We start from the raw sequence: 22,167 nt of genomic DNA, 5'->3' as shown, positions 1-22,167 counted from the left end.
GCTATCTCAGACCTGCCTGAATGCCCATTATCAGTTAAGGACATTTCTGCAGCCACTGCTGCAGACAAAACATTAGGCAGAGTCTTAGGCTATGTCACGTCTGGCTGGCAATCCACACCCCCAGACCCAGAATTCCAACCTTATATTTTGAAGCAAAAAGAATTATCCACCCATCAAGGATGTTTATTATGGGGCAGCAGGGTAATCATACCTGAGAAGCACAGACTAAAGGTGTTAGAAAGCTTCCATGAAGGTCACCCAGGAACCGTCAAAATGAAGGCTCTGGCCAGAAGCTACGTCTGGTGGCCAGGATTAGACAAGCAGATAGAAGCACATGTAGCCGGCTGCTATCCCTGTCAACTTGTCAGAGCAGCCCAGCCCCAAGCTCCCATACACAGATGGGAAACTACAAAGACACCTTGGTCACGCATCCACATAGACTTTGCAGGGCCATTCCAGGGACGAACGTTCCTAATAGTCGTGGATAGCTATTCGAGATGGCTGGAGGTGGCCCCAGTGACTAGCACGACTTCGGCAGCCACAATACAAGTTTTAAGGGGGTTGTTCGCAACACATGGGCTTCCGGATGTAATAGTCTCCGATAACGGCCCCCAATTTACTTCCTACGAATTCCAGAGTTTCACAACGGGGAACTCTATTAGGCACACCACCACGGCTCCGTTTCACCCATCCACTAACGGCTTGGCAGAGGTGATGGTGAAATCAACAAAAGTGGCACTGCGGAAAATCATCTCCGGCAACTGGCACCGCAGACTTGCTCAATTCCTCTTGGCTCAACACACCACCCCATGCACAACTACAGGGAAGTCTCCAGCTGAACTCCGCTGGGGCAAGAGACTAACTACTAGATTGGACTGTTTACATCCCGACAGATCCCCTCCAAACCCAGAACTGCCCCTCCAACACAGGACTCTCAGCACTGGGCAAGCTGTCTGGGCAAGGAACTACGGAGGGGGCAGCAAATGAACACAAGGGGTTGTCATTGAACAAACGGGTCCCCTATCATACATCATAGACACTGGGCACAATTCCCACATCCGCAGACACATCGACCAACTTCGGCGTCGCAGCCCACAAAATATGGGGGAAAGGGGGAACGACGAAATGCAGGCAGAAGCCCCGCCGCAAACACTATCACACCAAAACCCCCCCGATCAAAATACACCACAACAAGACCCCGCACAAAACGACGCTGAAACGCCGGAGCCATGCCCCATGCCCCCTGAGCCAGATCTCAATACGCCTGGGGAAAAGAAACGACCAGTTGAAACAACCCCCCGGCGCTCCGAAAGAATAAAAAGACCCCCCGCCTACTTGAAAGACTTCGAATGGGGAAACCCAAAAAAAAAACAGTTGGGGAACATCAACTCAATCAGAGGGAGGGGTAAGGGGTGTTATGTATTCACTTATTATTAATGTTATATATATGTATTTGAACAGGGCTGAGGTAAAAGCTGCGGCAGCTTTCGACAGCTGTCAAAAGCTGCCGGACCGAACCACGCAGGCGCCAACCGACTGACAGCTCTCGGCTGTCAAAATCACCTGGTAACAGCATGCGCTGCCGATGACAGCTCCGAGCTGTCAAATCCAGCCGGCTCCGATTGGCGGAAGCGAACGGCGCGGGAAACCGGCTCAGCCCTGATTGGCTATCCTGTTGACAGCTGCTAGTATAAATAGGAGCCATGTTCTTCTGTTGTTTGCCTGGTTCGTAAATAAAGTTAAGTTGCTTAACTTTGCTGTCTCACCTGCTTCTTCGATAAAGCACTTATTCATTGCTTCCCTCACTGATTTTCAGAACTGCTCTCCCAAAGCCGTTGCTAACTATAAAGAAGGATGCTTCGCATATGTTTCATGATTTCCTTCCACAGCTCAGGGCAACCTAAGCGCAGGAAGGGATTTAAGCCAGGCAAAAAAACACAAGCAAACCAATTGTGATCTGGATCTCTTCATCCCCTTTATTAAAGTTGCTAATGCTGTTTTATTAAAAGAAACATAATAGCCTGGGAAATTTATTACCACCTTTCTATCATAATATGTACTTGGGCCATCAAGGTATGTGTAAATGTTTCCCCTCCCCCAAAATTGACAGTTCATAGTTTTTCTTCACCAATAACCATTGGACAGATTATGATGCCTCCAAAGCTCTTCAGGTTACTCTAAACAACTTCAGCCCCATTTTATCTCTTCAAAATTTCTTTCTTGTTCCTTTGACAGCTAAGAATACCCAGAAGTGAAACTTTCTTAGGCTAGTTTTCTTCTTTGTTCTTCTTCTCCTGAGCTTCCAGCAAATGAAGTCAACCACACTGACTAATGCACTTTACAGGCTGTGTTGCAGCTTATGCCAACCACATTTGCTTTTGTCTTCACTGACATCAGCTTCAGCTGACTCATGCTGACTTCTCCTTTGGCCACAGTGGGAAAAATTCATTTGGTTCGCATGCCCATTTTGATTTCCCAAGTTATGATAGTTACAGAATTGAAATTATCCTCTGAAGTTTGTATTTTTCCAAATTTTGTGGTTGGAAAAATGTGCAAAAAATAATAATTAGGAAAACGAGTGAACCAAAATAGAACTATTAATCAACTCTTGGGAGTACGGATTACGATAAAGGCATCTATTAGGACAAAGGAGATATAAAGGAAGCATGCATCACCATGTATAGGAAGATATATAGGAAAAAAATATGGAAATTTTCCATGCAGGCATTTTAAACTATTTAACAAACTGATGCAACACAGGATGAGAGAAATTTAACTTTGAGAATGTGAGAAATGAAGGAAACCTGAAATGGACAGTAAAGGTAAAGGTGTCCCTGGGGGTTTTATTCCACTAGTTGTAGCCAACTTTAGGGGGCGATTCTCAACTTTGTTTCTGTAAGCCATTTAGCCAGTGCTGTCCGAAGATGATTCCTTGGTCATGTGACCAGCATGACATCATGCCACAGTGCAAAGCTTATGGTGAAACATGGAACATGGTTACCTTCCTACCAAAATAAACCTATTTATCTACTTGCACTTTCACCTGCTTTTGAATTACTAGGTTAGTGGGAGCTGAGGCAAATGACAGGAGCTCACTCTGTCAAATGGTAGTAGGATTTGCACTGCTGGAAGGAACATAGATCTTCTCTGGTGTCTATTAAGCCAATGAGTCACCCAGCCTATTGAAAAAGACAGAATCATTCATTTATCTACTGAATACACAGCAGAATCATTAGGACACTGAGGGCCACATCAGCATTGTGGTTGCCCTCAGGGGGCTGGGTGGGTATGGCCAGGGTGGGTGTGGCCTACTGGGTGGGCATGGCCAGCTCTACATCGTTTGCATCAAGGGGGCCTATGGGGGCCTGGGCAGGAGTGGGACAGATCTGAGGGTCTCTGGCAGAAGGAGGGTCTCTGGGCCAGGGCCAAGGCAGTGGGGGCCGTTCCCTCACTGTTTCCAGGATGGCTTCGCGGGCCACATGAAACCACTTTAATCATTTTAAGCCCCACCCAAGATGGCGGACGTGCTCGGCTGAGCTCCGCGAGCACCAGCTGTTAGGCGTCCCTTGGGAGCCCCTCATGAGCCTTTGGGCTTTTTGAGTATGGGGATTGAGGGGTTGGGAATTTGGCAGCGAGACAACTAGGAGGTCGACGAAGCTGGCAATGACTTACTCCATCTGCTGAGCTGCCCGTCTGCTGGCCCTGCCGTTTTTCGGCTGCTTCCTGTTGTCCGCCGGCTGTTCTCTCTGCTGCCGCCTTTTTCGGACTATTTACGGCTGCTTGGGGCCGCCCGCTGGCCTTGCTGTTTGTCGCCTGCTTCTTGCTGTCTCCCGGCGGTCTTTTCCAGTGGCTGCTTTTCCGGACCATTTGCGGCTGCTTGGGCCGACGCCGGCTGTCTTCTTTCTTGTCAGCTGTTTCTCCCCGGTTTGTCTGCGGCTGCTCGGGGCTGACGCCGGCGTTTTTTCCTGCTCCTCGGGCCGTTTTGGGCCGCCTAGGCGTTCCCGGACTGGCCCCGGTTGTCGGGGTGGACGCCGGTGAATCTGCTCGGGCGGCGGCGATTTCGGGCGATGACGAAGGCGGTAATGGCGGCAATGATGGTGATGGCGGCAATGGCGGCAATGGCGTGGGCGGCGTCCCCGGCGCTGGTTGCGGTGGTGTCTGGGCCGCGCCTGGCACCGACGGCGGCCTGCGCTCGGCAGCAGCGGCGGCAATACGTGTTCGGCGGCGACGGCGAAGATGGTATGTTCTGGCCGTCTTTAGCAGCCCAACAGCTGATGAGACATTTCTGGGGCCTGCTTTTGGACTGCTTATGGCTACACCAGCGTTTCTTGGACTGTGTGCCTGTTTGCCGGCGGCTGGCTTCGAGCTTTTTCGGCTTTTGGCCCTCTCGCCAGCGGTGGGATTTCCACGTTGCCCTACTTCGCCTTGGGCTGCTTTTTAGCGGCACTGTCGCCCTCGGGCCGTTTCGACGGTGGAAAGGGCGACTGTTAGTCATCTTGGCGGCGACGGCGTCTTCAGTCCATTCAGTGGCGGAGAAGATGTCCGCGGATCATCATAATGGTACTAGGATGACGTGGTTCCCCCACCGCCTTTGGACTGCTTTTGCAGCGATGTTCGCGATTTGGACCATCTTCACTACCCTGGCCTGCTTGCCCTTTTTGTCTCGGACATATGGACATATATACTTATCATCTTGTCTGTCTACCTTCCCCCTCTCCCCTTGGATTTTGGGACATAACTGGGTATCGGCCACGGTGGGAGAGTGGCTTGACTTTTTCCATCTGCGACCCCATAGAGGTGAGAGCTCTATGGGGTTGCCTACCCAGAGGATATCTGGCCCACCTCCAGGAACAGAGTTGCAACCCGTCGTGAGAGGGCGGGGGGTGGCCTGTCTCTGGGGGCACCCAACTGAGTGGCAGTGAAGTTGGGTGGGGACCAAGATATCTGTCTTTATGCTTCGATCCTCCCACTAATGGGACGCCTTTCCTGGACTTGCTAGACTTATGCGGAAATATACTAGCACGGATTTGTGTGCCCTCAGGGGAGCCCCCCTCTCCTGGGTGCGACCCGCCTCTTTAAACACTTTCAACCTCGATGACGGGCCCGAGTTTTGGGACCCTGAGAGATGGCCGGGCAGGGGCAGGGGCCGTCAATATAAAGTTAACAGAAGGCCTCTGATCATTTTTTTATCTAGATTTTTTATAGGGTTAGGGAGGGGGGTGGGTGATAAGGGTTGTCTGGCCTTGGGGGGTGGCCAATCAACCATGGTTCAGGCCAGACTTGGGTCTGACCGCGCGGCGGGAGAACGGGGTGTCGCTGTCTCCGGAGCTCACGAGCGGGTCGTGGGATTACCAATTCCCACGACGGGAATGGCAGCAGGCGGATAGACAGGGGGCCGTATCGCTACCGGGAGGGCCATCTCCGCTACTTGCAAGCGGTGAGGCGCTCCGACCCTCTGCTTCTTCCCCGAGGTTCCGGGAGCGAGGATGTGCAGCCTCCTGAGCTCCGGCTGGTGTATCTGAATGCCAGGTCCGTGGTTAACAAAGCTCCCCTCGTTAGGGATTTAGTTGAGGGTGAGCATGCGGACCTGGCCTGCATCACGGAGACCTGGTTGGGCCCAGAGGGTGGGGTCCCTTTGGTTGACCTCTGCCCACCAGGCTTCCGGGTGCTGCACCGGCCAAGAGCTCAAGGTAGGGGTGGGGGAGTGGCGGTTATTATTAGGGAGACCTTATGTCCGCGGGAGACCACCGTTTCTCAGATAGTCGGGTGTGAGTCTCTCTTTGTGAGATTTGGTTCTGGGGCGCAGTTGGGTTTGCTGCTGACGTACATTTCGCCTAGTCGTACAGCGGCAGCCCTGCCCGAGCTGCTTGATATCCTCTCAGGGTTGGTGGTTGAGTTTCCCAAACTTATAGTTTTGGGAGACTTCAATCTACCATCCCTGGGAGGCTCATCTGAGCTAGCTCGGGAGTTCATGGCTTCCATGACGGCCATGGACCTGACGCAAGTAATTTCTGAACCAACTCATGAGGGAGGCCACACTCTTGACCTGATTTTTTTATCTAGACGGTGGTTGGATGATCTTGGTGGGGGCTCTCCATTTATTATGCCCCTGTCATGGACCGATCATCATCTCCTGCGGATGGTCTTCCGTTTTGCCACCCCCCGCCGTGGGGACACGGAACCAATTAGATGGTACCGCCCCAGACGCTTAATGGATCCTGATAGATTCCAAGCGGCGCTGGGGTCCCCACCTGCCTCCATTGCTCACAGCTCGGCGGATGCCTTAGTGGAAACCTGGGAAAGGGCAGCCACTGAGGCACTTGACCGGGTTGTACCCTTGCGGCCCCTGACCCGGCGCAGATCCCAGCGAGCTCCATGGTTCTCCGCGGAGCTCCGGGAGATGAAGCGTCGGAAACGGGGCCTAGAGAGCTGCTGGAGGTCGAGCCGATCCGAACCCGACCGGTTGCGGTTAAGAACCTATATTAGGTCTTATCTCACAGCGATGAGGGTGGCGAGGTGTAATTACTTCTCTACCCTCATTGCGTCCGCAGATAATCGCCCGGCCGCCCTGTTTAGGGTGACTCGCTCACTTCTTAATCAGGAGGTGAGGGAGGATCCCTTGCAGGGTCGTGCCGAGGAATTTAGTCAACATCTGTCGGATAAAATCGCTCGGATTCGGACCGGTTTGGACTCCAGCTGGGCAGAGTCAGGCGATCAGGACACGGACGGTCTTGTCAATGTTATCTGGGAAGAGTTTGATTCTGTGACCCCTGATGAAGTGGACAGGATTATGGGGAGGCTGAGCTCCTCCACATGTTTGTTGGATCCGTGCCCTTCCTGGCTGGTTTATGCAGCTAGGGAGAGGACACGAGGCTGGCTCCAGGCGGTTATATCTGCTTCTTTGAGTGAGGGTTATTTCCCCACCGTCTTGAAGGAGGCGGTGGTGAGACCTCTCCTCAAGAAGCCTGCCTTGGACCCAGCTGTATTGAACAACTTTCGTCCAGTCTCCAACCTTCGCTTTCTTGCGAAGGTTGTTGAGAGTGTGGTGGCGCATCAGCTCCCTCTGGTCCTGGATGAAGCGGATTATCTGGACCCCTACCAATCGGGTTTCAGGCCCGGGTACAGCACGGAGACGGCATTGGTCGCTCTGGTGAATGATCTCTGGAGGGCTCGGGACAGGGGATATTCCTCTGTCCTAGTCCTATTAGACCTCTCGGCGGCTTTCGATACCATCGACCATGGTATCTTGCTGCGGCGTCTCAGGGGATTGGGAGTGGGAGGCACGGTTCTTCGGTGGTTCTCCTCCTATCTCCTGGGACGTTCGCAGTCGGTGTTGGCAGGGGGGCAGAGATCGGCCCCGAGGTCTCTCGTTTGTGGAGTTCCTCAGGGGTCGGTTCTCTCGCCTCTCCTGTTCAACATCTACATGAAACCGCTGGGTGAGATCATTCGTGGTTTTGGAGTTGGGTATCATCAATATGCCGATGATACCCAACTTTTCTTTTCGACCCCAAACCACCCCAGTGATGCCCTCGCTGTGATGTCCCGTTGCCTGGAGGCGGTTCGGGTCTGGATGGGGAGGAACAGACTTCAGCTCAACCCTGACAAGACTGAGTGGCTGTGCATTCCGGCATCCCGGGACATTCAAAATGTTCCATCTCTTTCTATGGGGGGTGAGCTCTTACCCCCCATGGATAGGGCTCGCAACTTGGGAGTCCTCCTAGATTCACGGCTTACCCTAGAAGATCATGTAGTGGCTGTGACTAGGGGGGCTTTTGCCCAGGTTCGCCTGGTGCGCCAGTTGCGGCCCTATCTGGACCGGGATGCCCTGTGCACGGTCACTCATGCGCTCGTGACCTCTCGCCTTGACTACTGTAATGCTCTCTACATGGGGCTTCCCTTGAAGACCACTCGGAGGCTCCAACTGGTACAGAATGCGGCTGCGAGAGTTGTCTTGGGAGTTTCCCGGTACTCCCATGTTACACCTTTGCTCCGCGAGCTGCATTGGTTACCAGTTGTCTTCCGGGTGAGGTTCAAGGTCTTAGTTATGATCTTTAAGTCCCTACATGGCATGGGTCCGGGGTACCTCGGGGACCACCTGCTGCCGGCTTCAACTCCCCTCCGCCCTGTGCGTTCCCACAGAGAGGGCCTCCTCAGGGTGCCTCCGGTCAGGGAATGCCGACTGGCGGCCCCCAGGGGGAGAGCCTTCTCTGTGGGTGCCCCGGCTTTGTGGAACCAACTGCCGGTGGAGCTCCGGACGGCATCGGACCTCCGAACTTTCCGTCATGGTCTGAAGACCCATTTGTTTGAATTGGCCGGTCTGGCCTGATGGGGGAGCTGGGTTTTAAATTGTCATTTTAGATTGCATTATTGTTTTTTAATTGGGCACTGATTTAATCTTTGTTTTAACTTTTGTATAGTATTGTATTTTTATTTATATGCCCTGTGAACCGCCCTGAGTCCCCAGGGAGAAGGGCGGTATATAAATTAAATAAAACATAAAAACATAAACATAAACACTTCGCGGGCTGCATCAGGTCCCCAGGCCTTGTGTTTGACATGTCTGCATTAGGAGAATCATTATCACATGCCACTAGCAGTTCATGGTATCCGAAGTAGAACATCCAGATTCAGTCACAGTTTTGTTCCATACAGTATTAACCTTGTGAACTCTCAAGCTTCCTCCTTCCGCTATGTATTCAAGATGGACAGTGATTAATATTGCTATGTAAGGGTGTAGTTATATGCACGCGTTGTATATAACATGTTTATATGTGTGTTATGTATGTGTACACTTTTGAGACCAAGCAACAGAATTTCATTTTTAATGTGTGCCAGTGTGCTCACAGTAAAAAAAATGACAATAAAGGTTAGCTATCTATGATCACAGGTAGCCTCATGTAACCAATCAATAAAATCAGCAGCTTGTAGAAACATATACTGCACAGTTCTATACAGTAGTCCAGGGAAAGTAGCTAATTTCTTTGCCAGGTTTTTTTTTAACCAGCAACTGCAGATTGTCATGAAAACCTATAATTAATGATATCAAACATTCTAAAAGAACTCAAAATCTAAACAAAGACCAATTCCTCTCTTAATCTAAATTTCTGGGAAGAAGTAAACAATGACTTTCTCTTATTACTTTTTCCCCTGTTTCCACATTGCAAATTGCAAATAAATCCTTCTGTGAAAGATCTGTCAACCCCTAAATTCCCGGACTTGGTTTCTTTGGAAGCAAATTGTATACTAAATCAAACATCTACATTCTCAATTGTGGTTCACACACATTTTTAAAAAAACCATATTTCCTTATGATAGATAACAGCTGCAACTGGGCAAAATGACTTTAGGAATCCCCTCATTGCAACTGGGTTCTCCTTTCTTTTTGCTAGTGGATGGGCCCTTCCTGCTGAACTATCCAGAGAGAGACAATGAATGGGAAGCTAACAAATTCTGCTACTTCATTTATCTTCACTCTGTTTGCAAATTCAGAAAGGGCAAATTAATCAGCACTGTTAATGAAGAGGAGGAGGTGTGACAAGACTGGGAAGCGCCATGAATCAGCAAAAGGAGTCTTCAACCATACATGCAGTCTTATGTCTCTAAGATTTGTACTTTCAAAATCATGAAAAAGGAACAATTGAAAATCCATACAGCAGTGGTTCTCCTTCTGGATGGATCTCGCACGTTTTGGGAGATACTTGGATAATTTTAAAAACTGAAATTGGGAAGTGACATTAGTAAATTATTAATGGTCTCCCATAATTCTCCATCAGTTTGTGGGCAGAAAAAGATGCAGACCATTACACTGCATTTCCAGGAACACCCTAAATAAAATAATAATAATAATAATAATAATAATAATAATAATAATAATAATAATAATAATAATAATAATAATAATAATAATAATAATAATAGAGTTGGAAGGGACATTGGAGGTCTTCTAGTCCAATCCCCTGCTCAGGCAGGAAGCCCTATACCATTTCAGACAAATGGCTGTCCAGTCTCTTCTTAAAAACTTCCAGTGTTGGAGCATTCACAACTTCTGGAGGCAGGTTTTTCCACTGATTAATTTTTCTGTCAGGAAATTTCTTCTTAGTTAGTTAATTAATTTCTTCTTAATTTCTTCTGTCTTTGATTAGTTTCCATCCATTGTTTCTTGTCCTGCCTTCAGGTGCTTTGGAGAATAGCCTGACTCCCTCTTCTTTGGGGCAACCCCTGAGATATTGGAACACTGCTATCATGTCCCCTCTAGTCCTTCTCTTCATTAAACTACACATACCCAATTCCAGCAATTGTTCTTTATATGTTTTAGTCTCCAGTCCCCTAATCATCTTTGTTGTTCTTCTCTGAACTCTTTCTAGAGTCTCAACACCTTTTTTTTACATTGTGGTGATCAAAATTGGATGCAGTATTTCAAGTGTGGCCTTACAAAGTTATAAAGTGGTATTAACACTGTGTTGGCTTTTTTCGTAGCTGCAGCACACTGCTGGCTCATATTTAAGTCATTCTCCACTAGGACTCTGAGATCACTATCACAATTACTACTGTTGAGCAAGGTGCCACCTCTACTGTACCTGTGTATTTGGTTTTTCTTGCCTAAATGTAGAACCTAACTTTTTTCACAATTGAATTTCATTTTGTTAGATAGTGCCCAATGTTCAAGTCTGTCAAGATCCTTCTGTATCTTAAGCCTATCTTCTGGAGTGTTGGCTATTCCTGCTAGTTTGGTGCCATCCGCAAATTTGAGTTCCCCATCTATCCCCTCATCCAAATCATTGATGAAGATGTTGAAGAGCACTTCCCTCCATGTAGATGAAGTTCCATTGAGGACCACACACTGAGTACAGCCAGTCAGCCAGCTATGAATCCATCTGGTGGCAATGCTGTCTAGCCCACATTTTTCTATCTTATCTAGTAGTAGGTTGTGATCTACTTTATCAAATGTCTTACTGAAGTCCAAGTAAATTACATTCACAGCATTCCTCTGGTCCACTAATTTTGTCACCTGGTCAAAGAATGCTATAAGATTTGTCTGGCATGATCTGTTTTTGACAAACCCATGTTGGCTTTTGGTAATGACTTTGTTTGCCTCTAGGTGTTCACTGATTCATTGCTTGACTATCTTTTCCAGAATCTTCCCAGGTACTGAGGTCAGGCTGATAGGTCTATAGTTTCCTGGATCCGGTTTTTCCCCCCTTTTTTGAAGATGGGAACTACATTAGCTCTTTTCCAGTCCTCTGGTAGTTCCCCAATGCTCCAGAATCTTTGAAAGTTATAGTTCAGTGGTTCTGAGATCACATCTGCCACTTCCTTCAAAGCCTTGGAGTGTAATCTATCTGGTCATGGTGATTTGAACTAGGGTGGACAGGTGCTCGCTTACTGTTTTCTTGCGTATCTTAACTTGTGTTTCTAATATGTTTTTTACGGTACTGTTTTTGAGTAATAGTTAAGTTGAACAGTTCTGCTTTCTCCCTGCTGCTTGTCACCTTAATGCCACTTTCTCCCACTAATGGACCAATCATTTCCTTAACTTTGTTCTTGTTTTTACACATTGAAAGAAGCTTTGTTGTTGTTGATGTTGTTGTTATTTTTGACTTTCATCGCAAGCCGTAGTTCATTTTCAGCCTTAGCTTTCCTCACTTCATCTTTGAAGGCTCAGGCTATTTGCTGATATTCTGCCTTAATTATGTGCCCTTCATGGTTTCTCACAGGTGGAAGTTTCTAACAATAACAGCATTATCAAAATCTCTCTGTCCACATATATGTACTTATACACACACATACAAACAGCCACTTCAGATTGCTGCATCCATTTCTCATCCTCCTCAATGCCCTTAAACGTTCTGGGAAACACTGAAGCTACAAAAGAAATTACAGAAATTACAAAATTGAGAAAGATTAGGCTGAGAAAAAAAAGAGAAGAGGATATATAAACCTTCTTCCAAAAAAATGCCCTTTTCAAAGATATTACCAAGAATGACGATGATGATTTCACAGCAAAATATTCAGGAAAAAAGAATGAATCCCTGGCGAATTGGACCATGTACAGTTGAAATGTAGGGCAGATACAGTCCCTCCTCCAAGTCTTCCAGGGTTCACAAAAACTGTCCTTTTTGGAGAGTCTGCAGCTTAAATGACATGCTCTTAAAACTGTTTCTAAGTTAATGTTTTAAGTAAGATTCTCTTTCTGTCTTGACTGTTTTATATTCCCACAGTGGAAATTTAAAGTTCTGAGGCAAAAAAAAAAAAAATACAACAGCCAAAACACCTTCACAAAATGGTGCTTGCCAGAAATAAATGGCTGAAAAAAGAGAAGTTCTGCAATGTGTTAGTAATTGCATTATTACTTCTCCATTATATATTGTATATCAAGCATCTCTCCTCTCCTCTCCTCTCCTCTCTCCAATGGTTCTTTGCTGTTCTCTAAAACAAACGTTTAGGGCAGAGGTCTTCAAACTTGGCCTTTTTATAACTTGTGGACTTCAACTCCCAGAATTCCTCAGCCAGCGTACCTGGCTGAGGAATTCTGGGAGTTGAAGTCCAAATGTCATAAAAGGGCCAAGTTTGAAGACCCCTGATTTAGGGAGTACATCTCATCTGATGAGCTACATTCCAATTAAAGTAATCCTTCTTCTTGTGTTTCTGTAATACTTGGTGTCCATATATTGTGCTCAGAATGTAGTTTTCTCTATTTGGAAACAATCGGATAGTTCCTTGATTGTTCTCAAACTGGTTTGTTCATTTTTCTGATATCTGTCTCAATTGAGCCACAGAACCTCATGGCATGCCTGTGCTGAAGATACACGTTCTGTTTCAGTGGACCATTAGGAAGCAATTGGTTGCCTTTTGCTTGCTGAACTAATAGATCAACAGGAACATATCTTTTCTCTGTGATTTTTGTGAATTTTACTGGAAGTAGATTTAACTCCACCTTAATGAGGCTTCTCTAAGTGTTAAACTGAGCACTAATGAGCACCCTTTCTTTCCCTTAATGTACAATGCAATCTTATAGAGATTTTCCCATCTAAGATGATCTTTTATCTATTTTGACAAGTAAGTAGAGGTAGTTTTATGGTCATGAAGTTTGTAAAAACCAATTGGTCTTGCCTTCATTGCTTCACCTGTTGATTTTATATTGGATTGAATTTGGCCTCTGGATTGTAGTCTACAGTCTACAGGTTTGCCTTGTCTTTCTTTCATAGGATAATTCATTTGCAATGTGAACCATCCAAATACAACATTTTCTTCCTTTTCTCCTGGATTTACAAGCAGATTCTTGATTGAGAACTGCATCTCTTCCCCCCCCCTCAAAATTAGACCAATTATAGTCTTGCAAGAAATTTGTTACTATTTTTTTATATCTGCTTCTTTAGTTTCTGTTGCACCTATCGTGGTTTGGTAAATTATAGATCATGAATTTAAAGTGAAAGTGATGGGTATACAGGCATGTTCTGCCTCTCAAGATGACTTACTATATATTTGATTTGATTTATATGCACATACACAGTATATTCCACCCTCTTATATGTTGCATTGCAAAGTTTGAAGGCTGTAGATCTCAGAGTAATTAACAAATGGATTTGACTTAATCTAAATCTCTTAATGTATAACAGAGTTATTTACCATCAAGCATATAATCCTAAATGCTCTATTTGCAAGATTTCTTTGATTCTGCCCTGCTTCTGAGGATCTGTTCTTATCCAGTACAAAGATTTCATAAGCCTTCTCATCTTGAATGAGCAGAGGAATAAAATTTGGCCCTTCCAGCTTTTCCATAAGATGAATGTTTCCAGACTACACCTAGTTGCTGTTGTTGCACAAAAATTGGGTACTGAAATCAACACAAAAACTGGCTTTGGTCTTGATTGGTATAAAGAAACTATTTTAAGTAATAAAAGTGAATGAAGACTATCACTCCAGAGTCCTCAATATCAAACTATATGCGTAAGGTAATGAAGAATACTGGTTGGACTAGACTGCCATCAGCAGCATAAGTTATGAAACAAATACCATGAGCACATTTTGGTTGTAATCCTATGTCCCCTTGTCAGAGGTGAAATTCAGTTAGAAATAAACCTCACTGCCAGTTTATTTGAATACACTGTTAATGACTTGATTCAAACATTAAATAAGAAATATCCACCATTTTCCAGACCCGGTGAGGCCAGGAAGAGGCATTAAGTAAATCTCAAGACAAAAATTAAATTTTACTCAATTTTATTTACATTTAAATTTTGTGAATAACAATGGTTATGAATGTTCTCGCCAGAGGTACTAATTTTCCCCTTTTGTCACACAGGTTTGCACATTGTTATATGCAAAGCTTTGAGATGCCACATATATGTCTGGAGTCTCAAATACTAAAAACATATTCCTCAAAAATTTTCCAAAAAGTTCCATCCAGTTGAAATACAAGCAATCTTCTTTTACTATATTTATTTTCAAGGGAGAGGAGTCCTTGATTAATGAAAAGCTTATCTACCTTGATTATATACTGTTCAGAGTCACTTAGATAGTGATATGGGCAATATACAGTATACTGTATATTGGTTAACCATCTTTTCTGTGAATCTCCAACATCAATTTTAATCTTTTTCGTTTGTGGAGGAGAACTTAGTTTTCCATGAAAATACAGTAATTGCCTTTAGATTTTCACCAATACATTGTAAAAAAAAACTACAGGTGAAGTTGTTATACATTTCAAAATATTAATTTTATTGTATTGAAGTTAACAGTAATTTGTCAGATACTGGCTCTCTAGGAAAAAATAACTTTTTTGAGATTCACTTTTTTTTCCTCTAAAAACAATGCTGACATTTTGCTTCCATCAGAAAACTCAACATTTACCTCAAACTTTGGCTAAATTTGTAGACACATACTTTTCAGTCTATTATTATGTGTTTTTTGCAGGCATTTATCAGACACATTTTGTTTACAGCTGGGACCACTGGTGCATATTGTCACTTTGAAAGACTGCTGTGCAATCCAGCTGTGGTATCTCTTTGTCTTCTGTTTTACATCACTGAATTTCAATACCTACATATCTGACATTATTTGCATAATATACTTGTGGGAATTGTAGCAAACAATAATTCATCCTTCACTGTAGACAAAGTACTATAAGCAAAGTACTACATTTTATGGAACTGAACTGAAAAACCAGATTCCTTTTACTGTCGCTGGAAAATATCACAACCCAGCCATCATTCTCTACTAAGATGAAAAAACAAAACAATGGTTTAATTCCAAAAATAATAGGTGAACTGACCGTCGGGGGACACAACCACAATTAGTCACTGACATTTTTTCCTACATAAGATAGAAACATTGTGGTTTGTCTTGCTGTGGATATACATAATTGCAGTGAATGGTAAGTATGTGTTTCAGGACAAGTAATACAGTCTAGTGACTAGAGGGTCATGTTTGGACCAGACAAAACAAATCACATCCCACTGTCTGTTGGGGTGACATAAGACAAGTTTATGGTAGGACTCCTCTATTATCTTGCTTGGTTTTGGCTTCCTTTCTTACATAAACCATTCTGTTTTATGAACTAGGTCTCATAAATCGCAGTTTAATAAACCCAGACAATTGTATTTAGTTAACTGTGGATAAGCAAACTATGGCTTACTGTGCTGTGAAAATCCAGTAATGATTACTGTTAGGCTCCAAACACCAATAAGAACATGCTGTATTCTTCTAAATAATTTCTTTTATTTTTCCTCATCTGTAGACAGAAATCCTGCCAAACTAAAGCAGATTACTTGCACCATTAAACATATATTCTGAGAACACCTCTAGTGTAATGTATGTGACTGACATACAGGTTAACAACTACAGGAGGCGCTGTGCTGGACAGCTCCAGTAAGGAGCCGCGTTCGGCGGGAAAATCTCGCAAGCCCATTGGTTGACAGCCTGGCGGGAAACCAGGTTTGAATCCATTGGCTAGCGCTCACCTGCACAGGTACAAAAGGACCCAAGTAACCTCTTTCCTCCAGTTTGCTTTGTTCCAGTCTGCCATTCCAATAAAGACCAATTGTAGCCTTCACGCGTGTTGTGTTACTGCTCCAAACTTAACAGTGGCGACAAAGGTGGGATCCTGTTTTGGTATCTGCTAAGCAACCGCCGAGGTATCCGCAACCAGCCGATCAACCCAGCGTTGACCGCGGAAGCAGCCGTGCTCAACCGGGCAACCCAGTGTCGACCACCAAAGCAGCCGTGCTCAACCAGTCTACCCAGCGTCGACCGCTGAAGTAGCTGCACTCAACCGGTCAACCCGGCGGATGCTCAAAGCAGGATCGGAACCCAGGAGCAGAGAAACGGCAAGATCGGACGCGGTGGCACAATTTGATCAGATACCTGCATTCGACATCATGCATCCAGAACGACGGCAGTCACACGTGGGTCAAGTGGAACTGTTCATGAAAATGAACCGCATCAAGGATGATGAGTTAAAGGTGGCAGCCCTACTCTGCTCGAGTGGATCGGATGTTTACGATATAGCAGTAGGGTTGTGCGCTCTGGAATCCCCAGATGAAGCCGACTACAGCAATCTCCGGTCCAAGTTGGACCAGCATTTTAACCTGCGGATGTTGGAGCTGGCCTGGAGATACCAGTTCATGAAGCGAGATCAGCAGCCTGGTGAGTCGGCCGCTAACTTCATCGCTGGGGTCCAGCAAGCGGCATGGTTGTGCAAGTCCGACAACCTGGAAGAACGTCTAAGGGACAGAATCATCTTCGGTCTCCGGGACCGAAAGCTGTGGCAGAAACTTTTAGCATGTCCCAAGATAACGCTGCAGGTGGTCCAAGATAAGGTGCTGGCCCGAGAGATGGCCGAACAATCTGAACAATGCAGCAAGACTAAGTTTTAGGCCCTTACAAAAGCTCCATTGGAGAATATGCCAGAAGGCAGGGGCCACCACAGGATAAACTCTTTTCATGGACCCCAAGAGCTGTTTTCCTGGATTATGGACTGCATTTCCTACGCGAAGGACTCTTGGCAAGGGATGGGCTGTACCTCATGAAAACAGAGAAAAATCTACTCTGAAAAAGACTGGCCCAACCCATCAGGAGAGCTTTAAACTAAAATTGAGGGGGAAGGGTGTTCAATCTTCAGAATCTCTAGAACCCAAAACCAATCATAAATCCCAAGCAAACAAATCAAACAACAAGGTAGGCAGTGATGAGGAAAAAAAGAAAAACTCAAACAACAATCAGGAGATGCAGGAAACATACCCACAGACAGGCATAAAATTCTTAAATGCTTATATACAAATGATCAAAGCTTGGGGAACAAACAGGGCAAACTAGAAGCAATAGTACATGAGAGAGGATATGACACAGTTGGCATCATAGAAACCTGGTGGGATGAAACCCATGAATGGAATGGACTGATGGATACAAATTGTTCAAAAGAAACAGGTCTACAAAAAGAGGAGGGGGAGTTGCGCTATATGTAAGAGAACACTACATATGTACCTACCAAAATGCACATAATCAAACATAAAATCTCTCCAGAATGTATATGGGTCAATATAAAAGAGAAAAAAAAGTGACATTGCCATAGGTGTATATTACAGGCCACCCAACCAATCAGAATAAATAGATGAATTCTTTGCCAACCAGTTAACAAGTGTATGTAGGAAGCATACCACGGTAATAATGGGAGACTTTAGCTATCCAGATAGCAACTGGGAGACAAACACTGCAGCGAGTGAGAGATCAAACAGATTCCTAACCAACCTAGCTGACAACTTTATCACCTAAAAGGTGGAGGAGGGAATTAGATGCAAAGCTATACTGGGCTTAGTTCTTACTAATAGAGAAGAAGTGATAGAGGAAGTTGAAGTTACTGGAACCTTGGGTGAAAGTGATCACATCACACTGGAATTTAATATAATGTTAAATCTAGCAATAGAAAATAATCCAACCAGTGTCTTAAACTTCAAAAGAGCTGACTTTAAGCAACTGAGAGAGAACCTAGGAAAGATCCCATGGATGAAAATCGTAAAAGGGAAAACAACTAAAGAAGCATGAGAAACTCTCAAAAATGCGATAATAAAAGCCCAGACCAGCACAATACCACTGAAAAAGAAAAACAAGAAATTCAAGAAGAAATCAGCATGGCTGCACGAAGATCTCTATGACAAACTGAAAGGCAAAAAGGACAAATACAAAAAAATGGAAAGAGGAGCACATAACTAAGGCCAATTATCAGCAGACAGCCAGAACATGCAAAGATGAAATCAGGAAAGCAAAGGCTCAGAACAAACAATGACATGCAACCAAAATCAAGGATAATAATAATAAAAAAGTTTCTTCCAACATATTAAAAACAAGAAAAAAAGTCAAGGAAACTGTAGGCCCACTAAAGAGAGAAGATGGCAAGGAAATAACAGGCAACATGGAGAAATCAGAGCTGCTTAACTCATTCTTTGCATCAGTCTTCACATAAAAAGTATCTATAGCCCAACATACCAAAAAAACCATGGCAAAAGACAAACTAGAAACAAAAATTAAAATAAGGAAGAAAATGGTAAGAGAACACCTATCCAACAAAGTTACATCTAGTAGCCAGCAGGGGTTTGTTAAAAACAGATCATACCAAACCAATCTTATTTCATTCTTTGATAAAGTCACTAAACTAGTACACTAGTGAAATGCTGTGGATGTAGTATACTTAGATTTCAGTAAGGAATTTGATAAAGTAGACCACAACCTACTCCCTGGTAAGCTACAAAAAGGTAGAATAGACCACATCACCACCAGATGGATCTATAGCTGGTAGGCAAACCACACTCAATGAGTAGTCCTCAATGGCACTACATTAGCATGGGGTACCATAAGGTTCCATCTTAGGCCCAGTACTCTTCAATATCTTCATAAATGACTTAGATGAGGGAACTGAAGGGGAACTTCTCAAATTTGCAGAAGACACCAAACAGAAGACAAACTCAGGATCCAAAAAGATCTTGACAAACTTGAACAATGGGCCCTATCCAACAAAATGAGTTTCAATGTGGAGACAAGCAAAGTCTTACATTTAGGCAGGAAAAATCAAAGGTACAAGTACAGATTGGGTGAGACTTGGCTTAAAAAAGTAACTGTGAGAAGGACCTTGGAGTCCTAGTGGTTGATCACTTTACTATGAGCCAGCAGTGTGCAGCAGCAACCAAAAAAGCTAATACAATCCCGAGTGAGTTGTATAAATAGAGGCATAGAATCAAGATCACACAAAGTATTAGTACTGCTTTATAAAATCCTAGTAAGACCACATCTGGAATACTGCAGCCAATTTTGGTCACCATATCACAAAAAAGATGTTAAGAGTCTGGAAAAAATTCAGAGAAGAGCAACTCAGATGATTAAAGGCATGGAGACTAAAACACATGAAGAACGGCTGCAGGACTTGAGTTTGGCTAGTCTAAAGAAAGGAAGAAATAGGGGTGACATGATAGCAGTAGTCCAGTATTTGAGGGGCTGCCACAAAGAAGAGAAGGTCATGTTATTCACCAAAGCACCAGAGGGCAGGACAAGAAACAATGGTTGGAAACTGATCAAAGAGAGAAGCAACCTGGAATTAAGGAGAAACTTCCTGAGAGTGAGGACAATTAACCAGTGGAACAGTTTGCCTCCAGAAATTGTGGGTGCTCCATCACTGGAAATTTTCAAGATAAGGCTAGACAGTCACTTGTCTGAGATGATATAGATTCTCTTGGTCCAAGGTCCCTTCCAGCTCTACTCTGTTCTATTCGAATCTGCTGGAACCAGTGGGACCATCAGGGTGAGATGGTTCCTTAGACACCCTAGACCCATGCTATAAAGAGTTTTAAAGGTAATGACCAAAACCTTGAATTGGACCTGGAAGCAACTGGCAGTCAATGCAACTCATATAACAACAGTGTCACATGTGCCACTCATGGGGCCTCCAGAACTGTCTGTGCCACCATGTTCTGCACTAGTTGTAGCTTTCAAATACTTTTCAAGGATAGTAACTGGGAGGGAACAGTTCCATAATATATAATACCTATATTATCTCCACTCAAGAACAAAGTATATTAAAATATACTGTAGTTTGGTTATTCCAGTCTTGGATTCTGCTGCATATTTTCCAATATTTTGCTGCACAAAGTATTCCATTATTTTAGCAACTGCTAATAAACTAGTAAAAGGAAAGCAGGTTCACAACACCCATGGAATTACTGGATTTATTTCAAAGTCAACTTTCAAAATGTGTCTACATGATTAGATGGAAACTTTGGTGTCCTATTTTATACCTGCCTAACTCTTAGGTTTCACTGTATTTAAAAGCCAAAAGTACCTTTGAAAGAACTATATTATTAATTCTCTATTTGTATCTATGTGTGTTTGTGTGTTTAACATGTAAGATTTTATAACTGAAGCTAAGACAGCATTAAATAATATAATGCCAATACATCCACAATTTTTGAATAAAATATTTTGGTTTAGGTCTGGTCCCTAGAGATGAAAAAGAGAAAGAAAGAAAGAAAGAAAGAAAGAAAGAAAGAAAGAAAGAAAGAAAGAAAGAAAGAAAGAAAGAAAGAAAGAAAGAAGGAAGGAAGGAAGGAAGGAAGGAAGGAGAAAGAAAGAAAGAAAGAAAGAAAGAAAGAAAGAAAGAAAGAAAGAAAGAAAGAAGGAAGGAAGGAAGGAAGGAGAAAGAAAGAAAGAAAGAAAGAAAAAAAGAAAAGAAAGAAAGAAAGAAAGAAAGAAAGAAAGAAAGAAAGAAAGAAAGATGATTTGTTATATCAGCATAGAATTTCCCAAACAAGTTCCTAAATCTATAATCCAAGGAAGTTTTAATAACCATAACCCATTGTATTTCAAATTCTATCTCTTAGTTTTGTTGCTCTTAGGAAAAATCTTCTTTGCTTCCATTAATTTCTCTTCCATTTTAAGTCAGGATTTGGAGTTAATTCTTTTATTTAACTTTCCATTTAGTCCTTGGCTGTTTTTTTGAAGTTGTCCCTCTTGTGTCTGTGAAACTTCTAATTTCCATTAGACTGGAAAGACTACTACACCCTTGATTTCTTTGGATACAATGTTTATCTCCTTTTTTAACAATATTTTTATATTGCCAAGCAAAGCACAACATTCTTTTTACACTGCTATTTCATCCTGTCTGTCCAAAAACTTGGGAAGTTCAGCAGTGCTGGTGCATTTTGATAAATGGCACCAGAGCAGTCAGGAGAGATGGAGATCTATCTTGGAATCAATTGGGCACAGAGAAAAATGAGATTCTTTAAATGTCAGTCCATGAGCCACAAGAATGTTAAAAAATGAGCCCTGACTTAGAAGTAAATGCATTTAATGCCTTTTCAAGCCTCTTTGTCTTCCTCCATTAGCAGAAGGCAAGTATGAATAAAGAAGAAAGACACAGAACACATATATGTTTAGGTGAAAGTTTTATTTCTCCTTCAATTAGCCAGTCTTCCTAATATACCAAACTTTGCAGATTTTCGAAAAGCTACTTTGCTCTGATAAAGTATTGAGCAAAGAATCAGAAGAGCCATGGTGGCACAGTGGTTAGAATGCAGTATTTCAGGCTAATTCTGCCCACTGCCAACAGTTGGATCCTGACCGGTTCAAGGTTGACTCAGCCTTCCATCCTTCCGAGGTCAGTAAAATGAGGACTCAGATTGTTGGGGGTGATATGCTGACTCTGTAAACTGCTTAGAGAGGGCGGCAAAGCACTATGAAGCAGTATATAAGTCTAAGTGCTATTGCTAAGTTTAAGTGCTCTTGCTCTTGCTACCCTGACTAATAGATAATTTGCTCTTCAAAATACATCTGGATCAGATCAACTCCTCCTCAGTGCTGCTCTGTGTTGAGACAGACCAATATGCTTCTGCAAGGTGAAGTGCTATCACTCCGGTGGGTCAACGCCACAAAGGTACTCAGCTGAAAGGAATAGGATGGAATTTAACAGGAAGAAATGTAAAGTTCTGCCTCTGATTAGGAAAAAAGTAATACACAAATTAGGATGCAGAAGAACAAGTTTCACACTACCGGTAGTATATACAAAAAGCACGTGGATGTCCTTATCACCACAAATTAAATTGGAACCACATTGTGAGTACAGTGCAAAAAAAAAAAAAAGGAAACACTATATTGGGTATATTAACAGGGGCAAATAGATGGTTGCTA

The sequence above is a fragment of the Vipera ursinii genome (genome assembly GCF_947247035.1).
Source record: "Vipera ursinii genome assembly, chromosome: 1".
Taxonomy (NCBI): Eukaryota; Metazoa; Chordata; class Lepidosauria; order Squamata; family Viperidae; genus Vipera; species Vipera ursinii.
This window is presented reverse-complemented; position numbering follows the sequence as displayed.